Genomic DNA, 20,664 nt, shown 5'->3' with positions numbered 1-20,664 from the left:
ACGTTTTTGCATGTATCCTAGAATGGCATGGAGTCCAAGAAACCCAAATTTTAGAATACAGTTTAACCATTTAATCCCATCAGAGAGACGGAAGAGGGCACTGCTTCTGAAGTGCAGTGTATCCATTCCGAAACCTAACAGCCTACATTCACATCTTTGGCCCTCCTTTTTTTTTGCTTTAGGCAAATTATTTAAGCTCTGTATCTCTTTTTGTTTAACTGTAAAATGTGCAGAATAACAGTCCATACTTCCCTGGGTTCTGTGATATAACACATATAACACAGATATATTATGTTCCTAATAAAGTTTAGCAGTTATTCTCATTTGACTTTTGTGAAATTCTCCCCTTTTGGAAAATATACTTCTTTCTAAGCCTCCCCACATGCAGATGTGAGGCAAGAAAAAGAATTTTGCCTCTACCCTTCTAAGTTCTTGGCTGAGACCTCCCCCACCCATAATAAAAGACAAATTAACAGTAGAGAATAAACAGAAATTTAATAACATGTATACTCTTGTTTACATGGGCGATATCCAGGAATACTGTGTCACTCCTCAAAATGGCCCACATGGTTGCCATAAGTACCATCTCCAGCTGAAGACAAAAGAAAGGTGTTGGGAGTGGGTTGGTTATGGGAGGGTACCAGGAAAAGCACAGTAACCAAGGATATGGTAGTATTTAAGTCCTGCCTTCTCCATTGATAAGAATTTCTAGAGATTTAGCATCATCTCGTTCTTGGTATGGAGAGGGAGAGGCCCTTGTATATGGAGATTTCCCTTACCAATGTAAATGTCTCTTACAAAGGAGTATCCAAGCTCTTCTAATGTCTCCTGTTTCTTAAAAATAATTAGCTGAAAATAATCCTTATACCAAAAAGGCATATTGGGGGTCGAAAATTCTGCTGCCCTTCACAGAAATTCCCCCAGATCACACAAAGCAACTCTGTGTGCCAAGAGGTCCTCGGAAATGTGTCCACTGAATTTACCGTATACATCACTGTCTTTTACACCAGTTTCTTAGTTGATGGGAGAAGAGCCATGCTTCCTCATTGTAGACACATATTAGAGAAGTGCAGACGCTTAACCCACTGAGCCATCCAGGCATCCTGTGGAAGGAATTTTTAAATTTCAGATTCTAGTGTTCCTTTCTTGAGTGCAATATTTCTATGGTCATTCAGAGGATATCTTTATTAAATTTTCAAACATAAATGATTGAGGTGGTCTCCTTTCCATTCATCAGATATCTATAGCTTCCTTCCCCATGTGAACAAAAGATATCAACAATGATACTTTCTTGGGCACCTGGGTGGCTCAGTTGGTTAAGCGACTGCCTTCGGCTCAGGTCATGATCCTGGAGTCCCGGGATCGAGTCCCACATGGGGCTCCCTGCTCAGCAGGGAGTCTGCTTCTCCCTCTGACCCTCTTCCCTCTCGTGCTCTCTATCTCTCATTCTCTCTCTCTCAAATAAATAAATAAAATCTTTAAAAAAAAAACAATGATACTTTCTTTCATTTCTTTAGCTTGATGATAATAAAAACACATAGGTAGTTCTTCTGTTTCCTCTATTGTTTTTCATTATTTGCTTGGTGAAGTAGATTGTGTCGAGGTCATCTCAGCTGTCGGTGTCTTCTACTCTCAGCATGTGTGTGTGGGGGGGGTGTATGGGGGAGGGGTTCTCTTCATGGGATTTTAAAATTGTAGACTGTGTGTTTGGTAATAATCACACCCATATTTTTTTGAAGCTACGTTGTTATTAATCATTAAGCATGACTAAAAAATACTTTACAAAAACATCCAGTGCCCCAACTGGATTTCAAATACAAAAAGAGGAAAAATATACTTTAGTTTCATTCCCTTCAAGATAATAGGTAAATAATATAACAAATATAGGGGATTAGGATCAAAGAAATCAGGTCTCCTTGCTGTCTTCTCTCTAAAAGGGTTGGATTGGCACCAGATTTTGAGAAAGTCAAATATAGTCAGTCTTTCATTTTTAGGTTTTATTCTAATTGCCTAATTTTATCAATCAACAGCTGACAGTACTTTTCCCAATTCATGCATCAGATTTTCTTTCTTGGATAATGAGAAGGAAGTAGCTAAATATATTACTGTTGAAGTGCTCATATTACCTAATACAACCAAACAATGTTTATAGCAACTTTAAATTTGAGATAATTAAGCCTCTGTAACCCTTAATCTGTTTCATAATAACACCTTTATTTTCATATAGACAGTGTGGTAGGTAGCTGCAAGATGGTCTCCAGTGATCTCTCCCTTTGGGTATTGATGCCTTCTATTGAGTGTGGGCTTTACCTAATGGCTGGCTTCTAACAAATAATGGACAACAGAATTGGGAAGTCACCTTTCTAATTAGGTTACAGAATTACTGTTTCCCTCCACCTTGGGCTTCCGTTTCTCACTTTCTGGCTTACTTGTTCTTTGAGAAACTAGCTGGCATGTTGTGAGCTACTCTACAGAGAGATTCACATGGCAAGGAACTGATGTGTCTAGCCAATAGCCAGTAAGGACGTATGGTCTAGCAACAAACTGGGTAAAGTCCAGGACAGATAGATCAAAGGCTCACAGTGAAGCCTTGTGATGACTGCTGCCCTGGCTAACACCTTGAATGCAACATTATTAAGACACTCTGAGCCAGAGGCACCCAGGGAAATGCTCTAATTCATGATCCACAGAGACTGAAACAATAAATGTTTTTTTGCTTTCAGCTACTAAGTTTCAGAGTATTTGTTACTCAGCAATAGATAATAATATAATCAGATTCTCTAAATCTATCAATTTATATAATTTTTTTCAAATTTCATTCTGTTCTGTCAATGACTATGTGTAAATCACAAGTTTAGGGTGTATATTAAACCACTATCATATGTTTTTATATTCTTTTATTTCCCATTTATGTTCCCAATAATATATTCTTTAAATATATAGAAGAATCGGGATTTCAGGCTAGCCTCTCTTATTTCACCAGACTATATATTTTTCTTCAGAAATACTAATTTCTCTCAGTGGATAACAATCTAGTAAAAGAGCATATTTCTTTTTAATTGACTAGCATAGACATCAGCATAAAATGTTACCTTTCTTAATTACAGAAAAGAATCAATAATAAAATCAATTAATTTAAATCATATTGGAATCCCTTTGATAAAAAAAGATTTTACAATTAAGATTTTCATCCAATAATAAATAATACCCTCAATAGATAAAAGAAAAATTAACCTATGTTAAAAAGAATATTGGAAAAATTCTGAGTCCTGCTGTGAAATCCTTTCCATGGGACAAAGTCTTACAGAAAAGATATGACTGGAATTTTATTGGAATATACAGTTTCTAGAAGGTTTTAGAAAGTTGAAGTTACACCATTTTGATTGATTATCTAATTCCAGCCCAGTAGGAAGCAGTGGAAACTATCCACAGTGGTGGTTATCTTTTTTAGAAGGTCAGTTTGAAGCATATATGAAATTAAACAACCACATTAGAATATTTGGTGGGAAAATACAAGAAAAATATTTATCTATTTCTATCTATTGTGGAATCATTATATTCACTGTTTCTAGAGAAGTTGGCTCTGAATTTAAAACCATAACAGGCTCTTTAGTTACTATGAACTACTCTCAGAAAATGGAGAAGCCTGGCAAGGAGATGTAATGTGAAATAGAGTTACAGAGTACAAAGCCCCCTCAGGAACCTTGGATGGATCTGTCAGACACCCCTTTGGTTTCCCCAGTCTTACTTTAGAAGTTCCTCCTCTGGGTGTAGACTCAGTATATTCTCAGTTATAAGATAGGGAGAGTATTTTACTAAGTATTTCCTGGTAATAAAGAAATGAGCAATAAGGAGAAGGTCAGAGGCAGAACTGTTGGAAGGAAATACACTTCCCTCAGTTCTGTCCCTCAGAAAAGACTTCCTCAGCATCTCTCAAGAAGGAAGATAACATTATTTTTCTAAAATGGGATTTAATGAAAGCAGAATACAGTTTTAAGCAAGTTCCTTACTGAAAGATTTCTTGGTTGGGGAAAGTGTTTATATACCTAATGTTAACAGGTCTTTTTATGACTAAGCTGATTTGGTCAGATCAAGATGGTGTGCCATTTCCTGTCCTATTAAATTTAATTTTGAAAAATGTTGCTCTTTCTTACAAAGATGTCTGGAATCCTTACAGAAGATGATAGATACATAGATAATAGGTAAATATATAGATAGATAGTAGAAATATCTGTATCTGTATCTTTAGCTCTGTTTATATCTATCTATCCATCTAAGGGTATTTTAATTAGAAATATAGACCTAGTACTGATGCTGATGACTTACTAATTTTATTAATCATTTTAGCATTTTTCTAAGTTTTCCCAAAGGCTTCTTTATTATACAATCGATTTGGGAATATATATGGGAATTTCTCAAGAAAATTGAAACTTGTGCAAAAGAATTTTGGCAGAACATTTGTAATGACAAATAAAATGGATAATAAATTCTTCAGAATATTCAGTGTACTCAAAATAATATTTTTTTCAAATTTGAGAAAATTTAGTTTGTCTTGGCAGTGTAACATTCAGACAAGTTGCAAGATATATATTTAAGATAATATTATAGAAAATAAAGATAAAATGAAAAAGAGTACAAATTTTATCTTATTTAAAATTAAGTATAGCCTACCAACATTACTTTTTTTCCCTAAAAACATAAATTTTTAAATTTTTAATTCAATACTATTGGCAGAGTTTAATTCTTACTTGAGGTTTAAATGTCAAAATGAACTTTCCTTTAAATTGGTGGGGGATATTTTTCAATCTGCAGGTTCCTTTTCTCCTGAATGAATAGTTGTGATTGCAAATTCAATTGATATAAAAAAATTCTAGTACTTAAAAGAAATAGGAAACAACCAGGACATTTGATAACAAATTATTTGCTATATTGTGTTTAAAAGGAACAACTCCTCAGTACCTTGAAGGAAAAGTACTTAATGGACAAAACGCCCCAACAGGGACTAAAAACACAATCTATAAAGCCAGAAGAAAATGTGCAATTTTGGATAATGTGACAGAAATAGCATCACTTGGAAGAAATTCTTTTTACCTAATCAAAGTTGACCTTCTCCAAATTGTTGTTTTTTACTTCTTCAGAGAAAATCTAATTTCAACACAGAGCTCTGACTTTAACTTGACTTATAAATTATTTATCTAGATCAGCTAATGAAAAAGTTTAAGCATCTTTGATTTAAAGAAAAGGTGCAGTAATTCTGAAGTAGGATTATGCTATTTTAAAACATACTGTTTAAAGAAAATAATCTTATACAAGCTATTTAATGTTTCTGTGAATAATATCAGAAACTAATTGCACTAAAGTTGCTACCATCCCATCATGACACCCCAAATCATTTTTAATAATGTTAACCAGAAACTTAAACAATGACTGATGGTTGTATCAAACTCATATATTTTATTTATTTATTTATTTATTAAAGATTTTATTTATTTATTTGACAGAGAGAGAGAGAGAGAGAGACAGCGAGAGAGGTAACACAAGCAGGGGGAATGGAGGAGGGAGAAGCAGGCTTCCCCCCGAAGCAGGGAGCATGAATGCGGGGCTCGATCCCAGGACCCTGGGATCATGACCTGAGCCGAAGGCAGACACTTAATGACTGAGTCACCCAGGCACCCCTCAAACTCATATATTTAAAAGATTTCACAACAAATACACCTTTTGATAGACCAGGCTCATAGGGAGCTATCTTATTCCTTACTATGCTTTATAATAATTTTGAAACTTCAAATCAAATGTTCAAAACTTAAAAACAGGGACATCTGGGTGGCTCAGTAATCGAGCATCCAACTCTTGATCTCAGCTCGGGTCTTGATCACAGGGTCATGAGTTTCAAGCCCCATTTTGGACTCACAGGGAGCCTACTTTAAAAAAAAAAAATTAAAACTTACAAACAGTAGTAGATTAGTACCCAGGGAGAGTGTATGTGTAATGTAGAAAAAAATAGTTTCAAGTACAAGGATTAAACTAATCAAAACAGATAAATTAGAAGTTGTATGATAGAGAGAGAGCTTTGGTATGGACAATTAATAGTGTTGAGTGGCTGGGAGAAGGAAATAAAATAAGTGCAGCCCTTTGTGTCTGCTTGTTTCAGGCATTTTATTCAGCATCTTCTATTTTCAAAAATAGTAACAGTGATAAAGTAGATATTCATTTTACAGCTGAGCAAACTGTGGTTGTGACATTCCTTAGCTAAGTTCACACAGTTGATAAGTTTTAGACCAAAACTATTTGTAGTATCTTGGTAGAGATACTTTTATGAGCTTTACTTGGGAATTCAGAAAAACTTCCTCATTATACAAACTCACTTGTATGATTCCAAACTTACTATACCTGATAGTATTATATGAGCAGAGCAACAATGAGATGTGAACTATCATCATGTGTGTGGGTAGTGGGGATGTGGCAGGAGCTTGGGTTATGAGGTAGAAGTGGAGTCAACCTAAAAGGTAGCCTATACTTAACTTTCCAGGTTAAAGAAAACCTTAAACACGAATGTAAGAAACTTGGACGTGATGCTATACTCAGTGGGAAACCATCGAAGGTTTTGACCAGATGGTAACCAAATCAAAATTATGGTCTAGGTGTATTCATTTCTTTAGCTTGTTCTAGAAAGAACACATTCGGTAACATAGCATCATTCCTAAAAACTGTTCAGCTGACATACGTTATACTGCAGTTATTTTTTCCCAGATCTATTGAGGTATAATTGACAAAATTTATATATATTTAAAGTATACAGATTGATGAATTTGATATATACCCACACTGTGAAATGATTACCACAATCAAATTCATTACCATGTCTATTACCATCACCTTACATACTATTTTTTAGTGAGAAAGATTGAGCTACTCTCTTAGCAAATTTAAAATATGCAGTACAGTATTATTAACAATATTCATCATGATATAAATTAGATCATCAGAATTTGTTCACCTTATAACTAAAGATTTTACGCTTTGACCATTAGCTCCCCATTTCCCCCATCCCCTAGCCCCTGGCAACTACCATGCTTCTTTTTATTTCTGTGAGTTTGACTTATACTGCAGTTATTTTAATTTAGAAGTAGTTTGATTTCATTTAAACTTAAAATATTTAATTTAGAATTAAAGTATAAGACAGCTTAAAAAAATAAAGTATAAGACAGCTTTATAACATTTGTATTTCCATCAGATATTTCTGTACCTTTATTTTCTTTTAAGACTGAATTCTAAAATTTCTTTTTAATGATTAGATATAAAATCTTCCCTACAATGAACAGTTATCAGTCCCAAAATGAGAACTTAGAAGAATGTAGGTAGACAGTTTTGTAGAGAAGTCAAAGCTAATGGTAAAATGTATTAGGAAACATCTCATGGGTTAAGTTTTGAGGTGAAAAGAAAACATGGAGGTTTCTCCCCAGCTGTTCAGGAGATTTACAGAATGCCTTCTGCATGTCAGAAACTCTTAGAGGTTCTGGATTACATATAGCAATGAAGGCAGTCCTTGCCCTCAGTGACCTTTTATTTTTGCAAGATGAGACATTCAGTAAACAAACAGGTTAGGAAATAGTAAAACTCTGACAAATAAAATAGAATGGGCCAAGAGTATAGGAAGTTTGGGGGTGTGTGTGTGTGAGGGGTATACTGCAAATAGAGCATTTGAGACTTGAGAGGTGCGAAGAAGTGAACTGCAAGCTTATCTAAAGCCCGGAATTTCAGGCAAAGACCTAGTGCAAACAACTAAGCCAAAAATGTGCTTGGAGTGTTTCAGCCCTCCAAGAATACTTGGTGTGTATGACAGAGTAGAGTTTGGGACAGTGGGTAGGGGCAGCGGATGAGTTATCAGGAAGGTGGCTGGGGTAGGCCAGAGTATGTAGGGTCTTGTAAGATATTGTTTGGATTTTGGCATTTACTCTGAGAAGGGAATTCATTAAAGGATTTTTATATGAGTGACATGATTTTATTTATAGGGGCAAAGTAGGGAGCAAGGGCAAGAACAGGGATACCAGTTATAAATTATTGCAGTAATCCAGATAAGAGACAGTGATGGCTTGGAATTTGCTTGTAGCAGTAGAAATTCTGAGGGTAAAATTCCAGATTTATTTTGAAGCTCAAGCCAATAGAATTTGCTGATAGATTGGATATGGTGTATGAAAGAAATAGAAGAAACAGAATATTCCAAATGAAGTAGGGTGGGTGAGGAGGAGTTACTGGGAGAAGTAAGGAATCAAAAGATTAGTTTTATTTATGTTAAATTTGAAGTGAATATTAGATATCGAAGTATTGATGTTGAGTAATTTGTTGTATATGCAAGTCTAGAATTCAGAGGAATAGTCAGCTTCAGAGATATAAAATGGGGAATCCTAAGGGTATAAATAATACTTATTGTAAGAGTGAATGGGGTCTCCTATGGAGTAAGTGCAGGTAAAGGAGAAGTAGGAGACCTAAATCCTGGGGCTTTCCAATATTTACATGTTATTGGGAAAGAAAGTAGCAATAAAGGAGGTAGGAGGAGAATTGAGAGAAATTGATGTCTTGAAAAATCAAGTAAGGAAAGAGTTTATGATGGAATAAATACTCAACTGTCTTGAGAAGTAAAACCATTGGATTTGCAGTGTGTTGGTCTACTGTTGACCTTGACAATGGCTGTTTGTTGGAGTGGTACGGGAGAAGGTCTAATTATACTGGCTTAAAGAGTAAATGAAGGATAACAAATGGAGACAGTATTTTCAATGAGTTTGATTGCATAAGGATGCAAAGAAATGGGGCATTAACTGGAGCAGAATGTGTGCACAAATACAAAATTTAATATGGTATATATTGTATCAGGTTTTTATACTAATCAAAATGATCCAACAAAGATGAAAAATTGATAATGAAGCAGAGGGAGGGGAAACTGAGTAGACAAGGGAGGGTTAAATATAATGTATAGGAATATGAATATTTTGTCCATAATAACAGAGATATAGGTAGGTTGGTAGATGTGCTCTTAGAGGTGTATGTGGAAGTTCTCTTTGAATACTTCTATTGAGGTTCATATTATATCCCTATTGTCCTTAAAAAAGATATTGAAACCCATAGATTTAATTGTTCCTTGTGAAAAATGTCATGGTTTTTAGATTAATGAAAAACTTTTAGGTTCTTTCACTTTCAAGCCAGTGCTTTTTTTAAAAAAGAGATTTTAGATAATTAATATATATCAGCTTAATAGAAGGGTTGATAAATATAGGCATTACTTTAATGAATCCTTCTTTTCTGACTTGTTTTTGGTTTTTGTGAATGATATCATTAATTTTCTCATGTTCTCTTTCTGTTTTGTAACTGGAGCATACTAATTTCTCTATAAATATAGCTAGTATTAGGAAAAATAAAATGGGAAATGCAATTTCTTGGTTGACATCACTTTATGACACTTACTTGAGACTTCAGACATACTTTGTTTTTGTACAAATCACCTCTTCAAAATTTTGCTCAACTTTAGGAAAAGCATTTTACTGCTCATAAAAGAATGAGAAGAGCCAACTTCATTCTGGAATAGTAGTCCTCCTAAAAACATGTTCTCAGGAACACATCCACAACCACATGTCCATTACTAAAGGGCTTTATTTTAGTTTTCAAGTGAGGTCATCTAAATGAGCCAGCAGGATCTCCAATGACTGGTTTATTTCTTGGTAAAATTGAGTAATCTCAAATCCTGTTATAATGCACTGTTGTGGCTGTAATTATTCTCCCAACTCTAAAGCCACTGGGTTTTGGGGGAAACAACCAACAAAACACTTGACATTTGCATTGCAGTGGAAAAATCGAGAGCACAAAAGAAAATACTTCAGTCAAATAAGACCTGGTGTTCCAGTTTCAACTCTGTCCTTTGTCATGGGGTCAACTCTGAGACGCTATTCAAGCAATAGAACAAAACTTCCTCCTCAGAGTAAAGACCAAAATCAGAAAGGATTATATCACCAAGCATCTTTTTTTAAAGTTTTATTTATTTATTTGTTTGTTTGTTTATTAGAGAGAGAGAGAGCTTGAGCCGGGGAAGAGACTGAGGGGGTAAGAGAGAGAATCTGAAGCAAACTCGGTGCGGAGCATGGAGCTGATGCAGTGCTTGATCTAATGACCCTGAGATCATGACCTGAGCCTAAACCAGCGGTTGGACACTTAACTGACTGAGCTACCCAGGTGCCCCAATATACCACCAAGCACTTCTAAATCATTTCATTTTTATATATTTTATGGGATTTTTTGAAAGAGCAGGGTTATAATTTAATGATTTTTTTTTTTTGAACCACTGGGTGTTAGATATTTGGTAATGTTCCTTACCTTCTGGAGATCCACTGTTACCTTAGGAAACTGACATGTTTTACCACCATCTAAAATAAGATACATTCAGAGTTACTGAAGCTTGGAGGGAAAATCACATTTGTAAGAAATGGTGGGAACTTTAACATCTAAATATTAATTTTTGATGGACAGGTATTATTATTTACATTTCTATAATTTATTAGACAGCAAAACAAATTCACTGAACCATTATTCAGACAATTTTATAGGAAGCTACTTGGAGCAGAGAATAACCACATACATATATTTCATTATTATAGTCACTTTTTATTTTTATTTTATTTTTTAAAGATTTTATTTACTTATTTGAGAGAGAGAGAAAGAGAGCACAAGGTGGGGAGAGGGGCAGAGAGAAAGGGAGGGGGAGAAGCAGACTCCCTGCTGAGTGCAGAGACAGCACCAGGCTCCATCCCAGGACCCTGAGATCATGACCTGAGCTGAACTGACTGAGCCACCCAGGGGCCCCATTATAGCCACTTTTTAAAAGTATACTATTAATTGAAAAGAGAATATAAGGAAAACAATGACAAGCATAAAAGTAAGAGTGAGCATATGTTATACAATTTATTTTTAAACTTTTTCAGATTAATATAGGAAATTTGCCTGTATAACACTGGAAGAATTTCTGTTCTTTATATTAGTACTTACAAGTGAAACTTCACTTTTGTTTTTCTGAAATGATTCCTGGAAGATATAGTTATTTTTTCATTTGTAAAAATCTTATAATTAAAAAGTGCTTTGGATATTTGCATATTTATAAATTAAACATCCAAGGAAATAAGAAGGAAAAGTTTACTCAGTTGACCACAACATTGATAAATTCATCCACACTCAACATTTTATATTTTGATCTTCTAAATTTTAGATCCTAGATGTATGTCTTCTCCAATCACAAACCAGTCAGTAGAAAACCAATAGTGAATTCCTATAAAAGCCTACTCATAAATCATCCTAAAGAGTTGATACTCTTCTGAGATCAAATTGGTTTATTATTATCATTGCTATTTTATTTGAGATTCATAATGTCTTCCATGATTGGAGAACAACAGAAATGCAAAAGGAAGTTATCTCTTGTTCTGAGATGTCATAGAGTGTATGTATTATTTTGGTGCTTTTTTTTTTCTTTAGATGACTAGAAAAATAAAGATGAGCATTCAGATATGATCATCGCAGAAATAATGAATTTAGGTTTTAACATACTGAGAATTTTTTAAAATCTCTTTTGGTATAAAGAGCCAAAGTATTACATATTAAAATAGTACCATGCAAGAAAAAATTTCAGGAAAATATTTTATTTAGTCAGATTCTCGGCTATACTTATAATATGCTTATACAGAAAGGTCTGTTACACAGGTATTAATCTTTTCATGTGTATTTTCTTTTATGTAAGAATGGGGAGAAGTAATTAAAATTGTTGAAAATAAAAGCATCAGCTTTAGGGAGAGGATATGGGATGACTGGCTTTGTGAGAAACTAGTAAATTTCCCTTTGAGCAGAATTTGAAAGCAAACACAGAAAGAAAACCACTGTCTAAAGAATATCATCATTTCCTGAATGCCTCCCTTTCTGGTTGGATTTCCTATCCATGGAGAAATGGAAATAGAGATGTTTTCTTCAGTCTTGTGATACTCATATGAAGAGAGGTAAATGAATTAAAGCCTAATTTTTGTTTGTATTTTTTTGAATTACTCTATTCAACATAATTAAGAATGATATAATGTTTAAACTACAGGTACTTATATAGGATTGAGTACTGAAAATTACGACAAAGAAAAAGACAAAAGTCTGGAAACATAGAATTATACTAATTAATTTTCATCATTTTTCCACCGAAACTACATTTAGTTTTCAGTTTTTGACCATATTTATTTATTTATTTTTAAAGATTTTATTTATTTATTTGACAGAGAGAGAGAGGTAGTGAGAGCAGGAACACAAGCAGGGGGAGTGGGAGAGGGAGAAGCAGGCTTCCCACTGAGCAAGGAGCCCAATGCGGGGCTCCGTCCCAGGACCCTGGGATCACGACCTGAACCGCAGGCAGATGCTTGACAACTGGGCCACCCAGGTGCCCCAACTTTTTGACCATATTTACCACAGAATAGTTGTTGTGTAATACTTTTGTTAAAGGAAATATTAGGCCTTAGCAAATTAATAAGGTTCTTTGAACATCAAAATGTGAGTTTTCCTGAACCTTTTTTATTTCCATACAACTGAATTATATTCTTCTTGTTTTCTTTTTTTAAAAAAATCATATGATGGAAGGTGTGAGTTTGAATAACCTGTGATTCTATAAAAGAGCATAAATTGTCTCTAAGACTATTTATAATATATAATATATTATTATTATATTATTTATGCAATCTAAACAATAATATAGAAATATTCAAATAACTATTTGCAAAATGTCTTGTCTGATCATTCCATATGCTCTATGTCACTAGTCCTGCCATAAGCATGACCCTGGTTGCTGGGTTAATTATTTTATCCCTAATTAAACACAATTTTAATTATGTCACATTTTTATCATATATATATTATTTATTGATTTCTTTACATAAAATTTTTCTGGAAAATAAAGGGAATAAAGTCTTGGTGGTGAATATAATCAAGTAGATGTAAAAATGTGGATGTCATCAAGAGAAATATAAAATGCTACATTGATCAATATATGAGCATTTCTGGGCAGCCCAAAGAACAGCCTACTCTCAAGATGACCACACAATGATGCCTCTAGCAGGAGTCAGACAGGTGAAACTAATTACAGTAGGTGTATAATTCGGAAACGAGATTATAACTAAAACACTAACCTCAATAGAGAATCTTAAAGTTTCTTGTTTTGTAATAAAAGTTCACATGCAAAAAGATTAAGCTCTCTGAGAGGGAATTGCGTGTTTCACTCATTTTTTTAATTTCTTGAAGCCTGATAAGTTGTTTGTCATCTGTCAGATGCTGACTAAATATTTATGATATAATAGGTTGATATTTTATCAGAAATGATATGAGTCCATTATGAAATATTTTACAACCAAGGGGAAAATCAGCCAAATTGACTTTAAATATTCAGCTGAAAGTTACATCTGAAATATTGTTTTGGAAAATTATATACTTAGACGAGTACATATATATATGTGTATACAGTGACTGATTCTCCTTATTCTGTACTAACTGCCCTCTCTCTAAATATCAAATGTTGGATGATTTCAATTTTTAATTCACATCAAAAAAATATAAGTCCAGCCAAAATAATGTTGTCTCTTCTTTTTAAATGCTGTGTTTTATCTTTAAGCTTCGGACATGATTTCTCCTTCCATCAGTATGAATTTGAAAAGAAAGGGCAGCTTTGACATGCTTAAGGTAATAGATGGAAAACTAAAATACAAGACTTCATGACCATAGTGTATGGAAAGGAAAGACTGATGACTTGAGGTGGCTGTGCCCTTCTCTTCTCATTTTTTTTGTAAATGATGCAATGCGTTATCTTCTAGTTCTACTCTAGAGCACCGCTTTTTACATAATAATAAAGAATTATTGGGTGAAATGGTGCACTTTATTTCTCAATGGGAAAAAAAAATGTTTCATTGCGATCAGTACATAATGCATTTTTTTAAAAGTCTTCATTTTATGTTCCTAAGGGGAATTCAGAATGACCAATATAAAGTAATTATTTGAAATGAGAACACTCTTTGCTGAGACTCCGGGTCACAGAAATAAGATATTTTTAACATAACTTGTACTATTTTTAACAGAATTGTCACATTCAGGTCAGAAAAATAATTATAGCATATGGTGCTTTACAGAAAACTAAAGTCTCTTCAAGTATTGGAAGAGGCTTTCTAATACTTCTTAAGTTCTTTCCAACCATATCTATTTTTATAGGAAAAGTCGAGAACTCTGGGGGTAGCCATATTTGTTATAAGTGAATGTTTTATAAGTGATTGATCAGGGTGATAAAATGTATAATTATAGATTCTCTAGAAAATTTAAAATGAAGCAAATGTAAAATGCTTTATAATAATAATAATAACAACTAGTATGTATTGAGCATAATATGTGAGGAATACTTTGATATCACCTTGTTTAAACTCCATATGCTAGATACTTGTACCACCTACATTTTACAAATGAAAAGATTAGGGCATTGACAGAGTAAGTAACTGTCTGTGGTCTCACAGACACTAAATGGTGGAATTGGGATTTAGACTTATGTATTTTGGCTACAGAGTTCACATGTTTAATGATTATACTCTATCACCTCACCCAACTCAATGTTTGAAATGCAGAAAGATATTTTAGAGCCCCCCAACTACATTAATTGTAAATCCCCCCAGAGATTGTTAAGCTTTGTCGTTGGAGAAACAGAAGATTCCTTGAGAGCAAGAAAAGGAAACTTGGATTTATAGTGAACACTTCAAAAATTACATATAGCAGCCTAAAGTCAAGGTACCTATTGAAAGTTTAAAAGTAGCTAAAGGTTAAGAAGAATAGGAGCCAAAATATGTCTGCAGCTTTTGAAAATAGAATATAATGCAAAAGATGTTGCTAGACCTGTGATTGTCCTAATTAAGGACAAATTTCCTCTGGTCAGTTTATGTACCACCTTCAGTCAAGGAAGGCTAAGATTAAAAAATGTAACTCTTCACTTTCTACTCTGGTTCCTTGTGCAGCACAGTGCCTATATTAAAAGCAGAAATGTTTAGAATCTGGTTTTAAATACATTTAAATGAGAGGATTTCATCGCAAATAATAAGGGTTTGTATCTTCTGTTTTATATTTTCCATTTTAAGCACAATTAAATGAGCAGAAAGGGCTGTTTCTCATAGGCAGAAATTGGCACATACATTGTATTATTTAAGAAAGAACCCGATCTTCTGAGGGCTAGAATTTGAATACCAGGAGGTGAACTACATGTAGAGAATTGAAAGCCAATTTCATAAGGACTTTTGCACCCTAATATGCAGAGAAGTTAGAAACGATTTTAATTGTAAAAGGTAGGGCTTAATGTTTGTTGCCTTCTAATTACAGAAGTAGAATTTTTCATTCAAAACATTTCATCATGGGGGCGTCTGGGTGGCTCAGTCGTTAAGCGTCTGTCTGCCTTTGGCTCAGGTCATGATCCCAAGGTCCTGGGATGGAGTCCCACATCAGGCTCCCTGCTCCACAGGAAGCCTGCTTCTCCCTCTTCCACTCCCCCTGCTTGTGTTCCCTCTCTTGCTGTGTCTCCCTCTGTCAAATAAATATATAAAATCATTAAAAACAAAGCAAAACAAAATATTTCATCATGGATTTTTGCTGCCTAGAGGGTCTGAGGTCAGGAGAATATATAATTCCTAAATTTTGGAATGAGAGATTTGTCATGGTTTTTGGTCAGCTTCTCCATTTCTCTGCTCCTGAGTACCACCATCAAGTATAAACTGTCATAATAAAATGGTATAAACCTGTCATGAAGACAAGTCCCCCAGATAGACTCAGATACAGAATTAAAAGTAGGCAGTTTCATATGAACACTCAGTCAGAAGTATGTGTTCCTGTTTTGCCCTGGGGCTTTCTGCTTTATCCATTCATCACCCTCAAGTTTTAGAATTCTGTGTTTTGCCAAAAAAAAAAAAAAAAGAAAGAAAGAAAAAAAAATCAATGTTTCTTTAAAATTGCCCACCAGGGCACTGCGTGGCTCAGTTGGTTAAGTGTCTGCCTTCGGCTCAGGTCATGATCCCAGGGTCTTGGGATCGAGTCCCGCATCGGGCTCCCTGCTCAGCAGGGAGCCTGCTTCTCCCTCTCCCTCTGCCTGCCGCTCTGCCTACTTGTGCTCTCTCTCCATCTCTCTGTCAAATAAATAAATAAAATCTTTAAAAAATAAAATAGAATAAAATAAAATTGTCCACCAAAAAAGGCATTTTTATTTGTGGGGAATTTAGAGATGATTCCACTCAAGATGAAGGTTTTGAATATTTATTAACTCGTCTGTTTTTCTTGCCAAATTAAGAATTCTGGGATTAAATTAAATTAGTATGCCTTCCATTTTCCCATCTGTTACAGTAAGAAACAAAAGGGATTATTTTTGAAAGTTATTTTATCTATGAAAATTTTTTAAAACCATGAATTAGTAGAAATTGTTTATTGGATAATTTCATGTTTATAGTTCCACACCTGGTAAATAATATAAAATATGATGACTTTACATTCACCTTTTTGCAAAAATTAGGAGAGAAAATAGATTTATACTGAGCTGAAAATTAGAACTCAACCAATATTTTTTAGAAAGCAAATGTGGTTGTTTTTTGACCGCTCTGTGCATACCAGCACTTGCCTCTTCACTGATTTCATGGAACCTAAGGTGTTAACAGTTTTTCTGTGACTATTCCCAAGTGGAATAATACTAAATGGGCTGCAGAAGCACCCATTTAAGCACCTCTAAGCCTGTGAATTTAATTAATTGCAAAATAAGTGCTCTGTTCTGAGTTCTAATATGTTGCTTATTTTATTAAACTTCAGTTGAGGAATGTTTACTTACATCTATATAGGACCACCTCAGTTTTATATTCTCTCATATATCATATATACCAAGAATATATTGAAGACTACTTATTTGATCTTAAAGTAGAAAAATGCAAATTAACTCAACTTGGTAAACATTCATTTACCTGGATATAGAGTGGATATACATTTTAAATGAGACAGCTGTCCAATACTGAATTGTTTACCAAATGCGGAGAGAATCCAAGTCCTAGTTTTGGTTATTATAGACCTATGGGAAAAACGTAATACAAAAAAAAACACACACAGACACACACAGAGAGACAGTCCTTGTTTTGCTCAGTTCCAGTGTGCATGAATTTTAGTTACGGTGATTTAGTTAAATAACACCACTCCCCAGAAATACAGTTCAAATTTTAATTACAGTATAGTAACCGTGAACAATTGCATAAAGTACCAGCTTTACTACGAGTTCACTGGCCCACAGATCACTGCATAAATAACAGAGATGCATCATGATCAATGACCAGTCATGTCACTTCTCTCAAAGTTTGTCCATGAGTGGTCCCTGCTCACCTGTTAGTTCATGAACTGGCAACATGTCCCAGAATAAGTGATGCCAGGAAAATACTCCACGTTAAAGGAACTCTCAAAGATATTTCAAACATTGCAAGCATAGAAACTAAAGTGTTGGGAGTTAGCCTAAATTTAGAAAGAAGTATGATAGTTTGCTAAGGCCCAGAAAAGGTCTTTCATTTATGAAAGGTCCTTTTGGGGTGCCTGGGTGGCTCAGTTGGGTAAGCGTCTGCCTTCGGCTCAGGTCATGATCCCAGGGGCTGGGATTGAGTCCCTTATTGGGCTCCCTGCTCGGCGGGCAGTCTGCTTATACTTCTGCCACTCCCCCTGCTTGTGCTTTCTCTCTCTGTGTCAAATAAATTAAATCTTTTAAAAAAATAAAATAAAAGTTCCTTTCAAATATAAAAGGTCCTTCACATAAATTATATGAGAAGAGTAAGGAAAGCATTGTTCAAACGACCCTTGCTCATTTTTTTACAAAGAAATAAAACACTAATTCTTAGGGCTTCTCGTATTACAAATTACAGTGTACTAAATATTAATTTCACTGTTTTTTTTTCATTCTTCTACACATTTACAACTGACAGTAAGAGAGCTTTGAATGATTTGACAAAAATTTTAAAGATCAAGAAACAGTCATAATTTTTCTTATCAATTATTAAGATTCCACAGTGTCAGGCTTTACCGTCAGGTTTCACAGTACTATGCTGCCATATGAAGGACTACATATATGATGTGACTAAGGTTTTAGCCTCCAGTTTGAAATAGACATATATGTCTTCATCTGAGAGTAATTTCACTAAGTGATGAGAGACCTTAACTGATCAATAATAAAGAGAAAAATATTTCTGGTGAGAGATTTAATTTTTCTAACTCAACTGAAAAGAAAACTTCACCATTCTGATCTTTGTCTGAATTCTTAGTAAGAAAGACATCTACAGTAACAAAAGGAATGGTACTTTCTCAAGGACAGAACTGAGATAGGAATAATCTCCCATAATATCTGATGATTTAGCAAGATTAAAATGAGAGGTTTCTGTGGACCTTTTTCTCTTAACAGCAGTTATCGATCCTTTTTTCTTTTTGACAATTAAGACCTTTATTAACAGGTGCTTGCTGTTTATTGACTTTTTAAAAAAATATCAAGTTGTAAAATTTCATTACAAATGAAAAATGTGGTTCTTAAAAATCTCAACTTGACTAGATATGAAACAAAAAAACCTTTGAAGGCGTATTGAAGAAAAAAAAAACAACAACCACATTTGTCATTACCAAAAAGAGATGTCTTTAGGTAAAAATAAAAACCCCATGCTACATAGATGATGCAGATAGTTCTTTTTATCTGGTCAATGGGCAAAAAGCAAGCACTGAAGGGCTTCAGCTCCAATCTTTTGTTCATTTTTTACTGCTGGAATTTCATATTCATTTCTTCGTGTTGGATGACTAAAGCAGATGATGCTGGTAGAGATGGTAAAACAGCATCTACTCAGCCCCACCCTGCTCACCCTGGGAGCTGATGAATTCTCAGCTGGTGGATCTGCTTGCTGCTTTTGTCTCTTAGCTCTCTTGCGCTTCAGGGTTTTCCGGTCATCTGTGCAGGTAATTGAAGTCGCGGCGGTACCGACGTTGAGGCTGCTGCTGACCTTGGGTCTCATCTCCTTGATTTTCCTTATCTTCCTTATTGCCGTCCTCCCTAGGCTGTCGTTGGCCAGGAGGGCCCCTGCGGAATCGTGATCTGTACCCCGATACATTTTGTCTCACTGGCCTACCTTGTTCCCTTGCACCCTGATCGTCAGCTCCCACCATCACCTCTCCCGGCATAGGAGGGTTGGAGGACTGCGGTCTGAGCCTGTAGGATCTCTGCCTGTAGTAAGGTGGGAACCCTCACCTGCCGGAGGGCGGCGCTGTAGGGCATGCGCTTCAGGAGCAGTTTCCCAGCCATCCTCCTTTCCCCCCACTCTCTATTCTGCTGGCAATTGGCGTGGAGGACCCCCATCATGTGGAGAGCATCTGTAATGGCTATGGTGCGCTGCGTATTTCCTGCCCTGCACTGGAGTTCCACCAGGGCCTGTCGCAAAAGCTGCCTCCACACCCTCTTCTTCAGCAACATCAAAACTCCAGCATCTCCCCATCTCCTACACTGCCAAAGAACTCCCTGGGCCTATTCTTCTTTAAGGCAGTCTGGTGTACAAATACACTTCCTTGGTGTCATTCCTATTGATGAAACCGTATCCGTTTCCTACACTGAACCATTTGACTGTTCTCAAAACCTTTCTTGTGATGACCTTCTTGTCACCCCCGGCAAGCGCCAGCGATCTGAGGTCACCTGGCCCCCACTCCCTGCATTGCTGCCCATGGAGCCGGGCTTGGTGTCTGCAGCGCCGAGGGCAGGGTCTGCAGCGGCTGCTGGGTCTCATCCTGGCTGCTCAGGGTTGCCGGGATGGTAACTGGGGCTGGCTGCGGTAGGGGCACCTCCTTCTGGCTGCAGCGGGGCTGCTCTGGGCTCCCTGGGGTATGCTCACAGCTCCCGCTACCCATCGAACCCATCGAACTGTTATTAGGTCCTTTTTCACAGCTTCAGAACTCTGTGTCTCTAGGTCATCTGCCACAGAACCACTTATCAAACGTAGAGATTCTCAAGCTCTAGTGTTATTAGATATACAGCAGAGGTAAAATCACAGATTCAAACTGCACAGCAAAGAGAAAGGAACAAACTCGGGTGCTTGGGTGGCTCAGTCGGTTAAGTGCCTGCCTTCCACTCAGGTCATGATCTCAGGGTCCTGGGCTCGAGCCCCACATTGGGCTCCCTGCTTAGCGGGAAGCCTGCTTCTCCCTCACCCCACCCCCTGCTTGTGCTCTCTCCTGCTATCTCTCTCTCTCAAATAAATAAAATCTTTAAAAAAAAAAAGGAACAAACTGATCATGCACACAACAACATAGATGAAACTCAAAGTCATTATTCTTAGTGAAAGAAGTCAGACACAAAATAGTACATATTGAATAGTTCTACCTGAATAAAACTCCAAAATGCAAACTGATCCATAGTGGTAAAAAGCAGACCAGTAGTTATCTAGTACATGGGGGGTTGGGAAGGACTGCAGAAGGGCCTAAGGACACTTCTGGAGTTGATGGAAACAACTTTTCGTATCTTGTGGTGGTGGTTTCTCAGGTGGATACATCTCTTAAAACTCATGGAAATGTACTCTTTAAACGGGCGCAGTTTGTCGGATATAA

General features: G+C 35.8%; 1 long non-coding RNA gene and 1 pseudogene across 1 annotated transcript in view; one reads left to right on the top strand and one right to left on the bottom strand.

Annotated features, from left to right (window-relative positions):
• Positions 1 to 10,123, top strand: part of LOC141373503 (uncharacterized) — a 344,341-nt gene extending 334,218 nt beyond the window's left edge. The window contains exon 7 of the long non-coding RNA XR_012379568.1: positions 10,055 to 10,123. This is a non-coding gene — a long non-coding RNA (uncharacterized lncRNA). The remainder of the gene's footprint in view (positions 1 to 10,054) is intronic.
• An 8,864-nt stretch (positions 10,124 to 18,987) lies between these two features.
• LOC112821287 (Y-box-binding protein 1-like) lies at positions 18,988 to 19,968 on the bottom strand (annotated as a pseudogene).
• Positions 19,969 to 20,664: the final 696 nt, after the last annotated feature.

Source organism: Callorhinus ursinus, unplaced genomic scaffold (genome assembly GCF_003265705.2).
Source record: "Callorhinus ursinus isolate GAN/ISIS: 27379988/994484 unplaced genomic scaffold, GSC_fseal_2.0 scaffold10, whole genome shotgun sequence".
Taxonomy (NCBI): Eukaryota; Metazoa; Chordata; class Mammalia; order Carnivora; family Otariidae; genus Callorhinus; species Callorhinus ursinus.
Note: the sequence above shows the minus strand (reverse complement) of the source record. Positions and strands in the feature narration are given on the sequence as shown.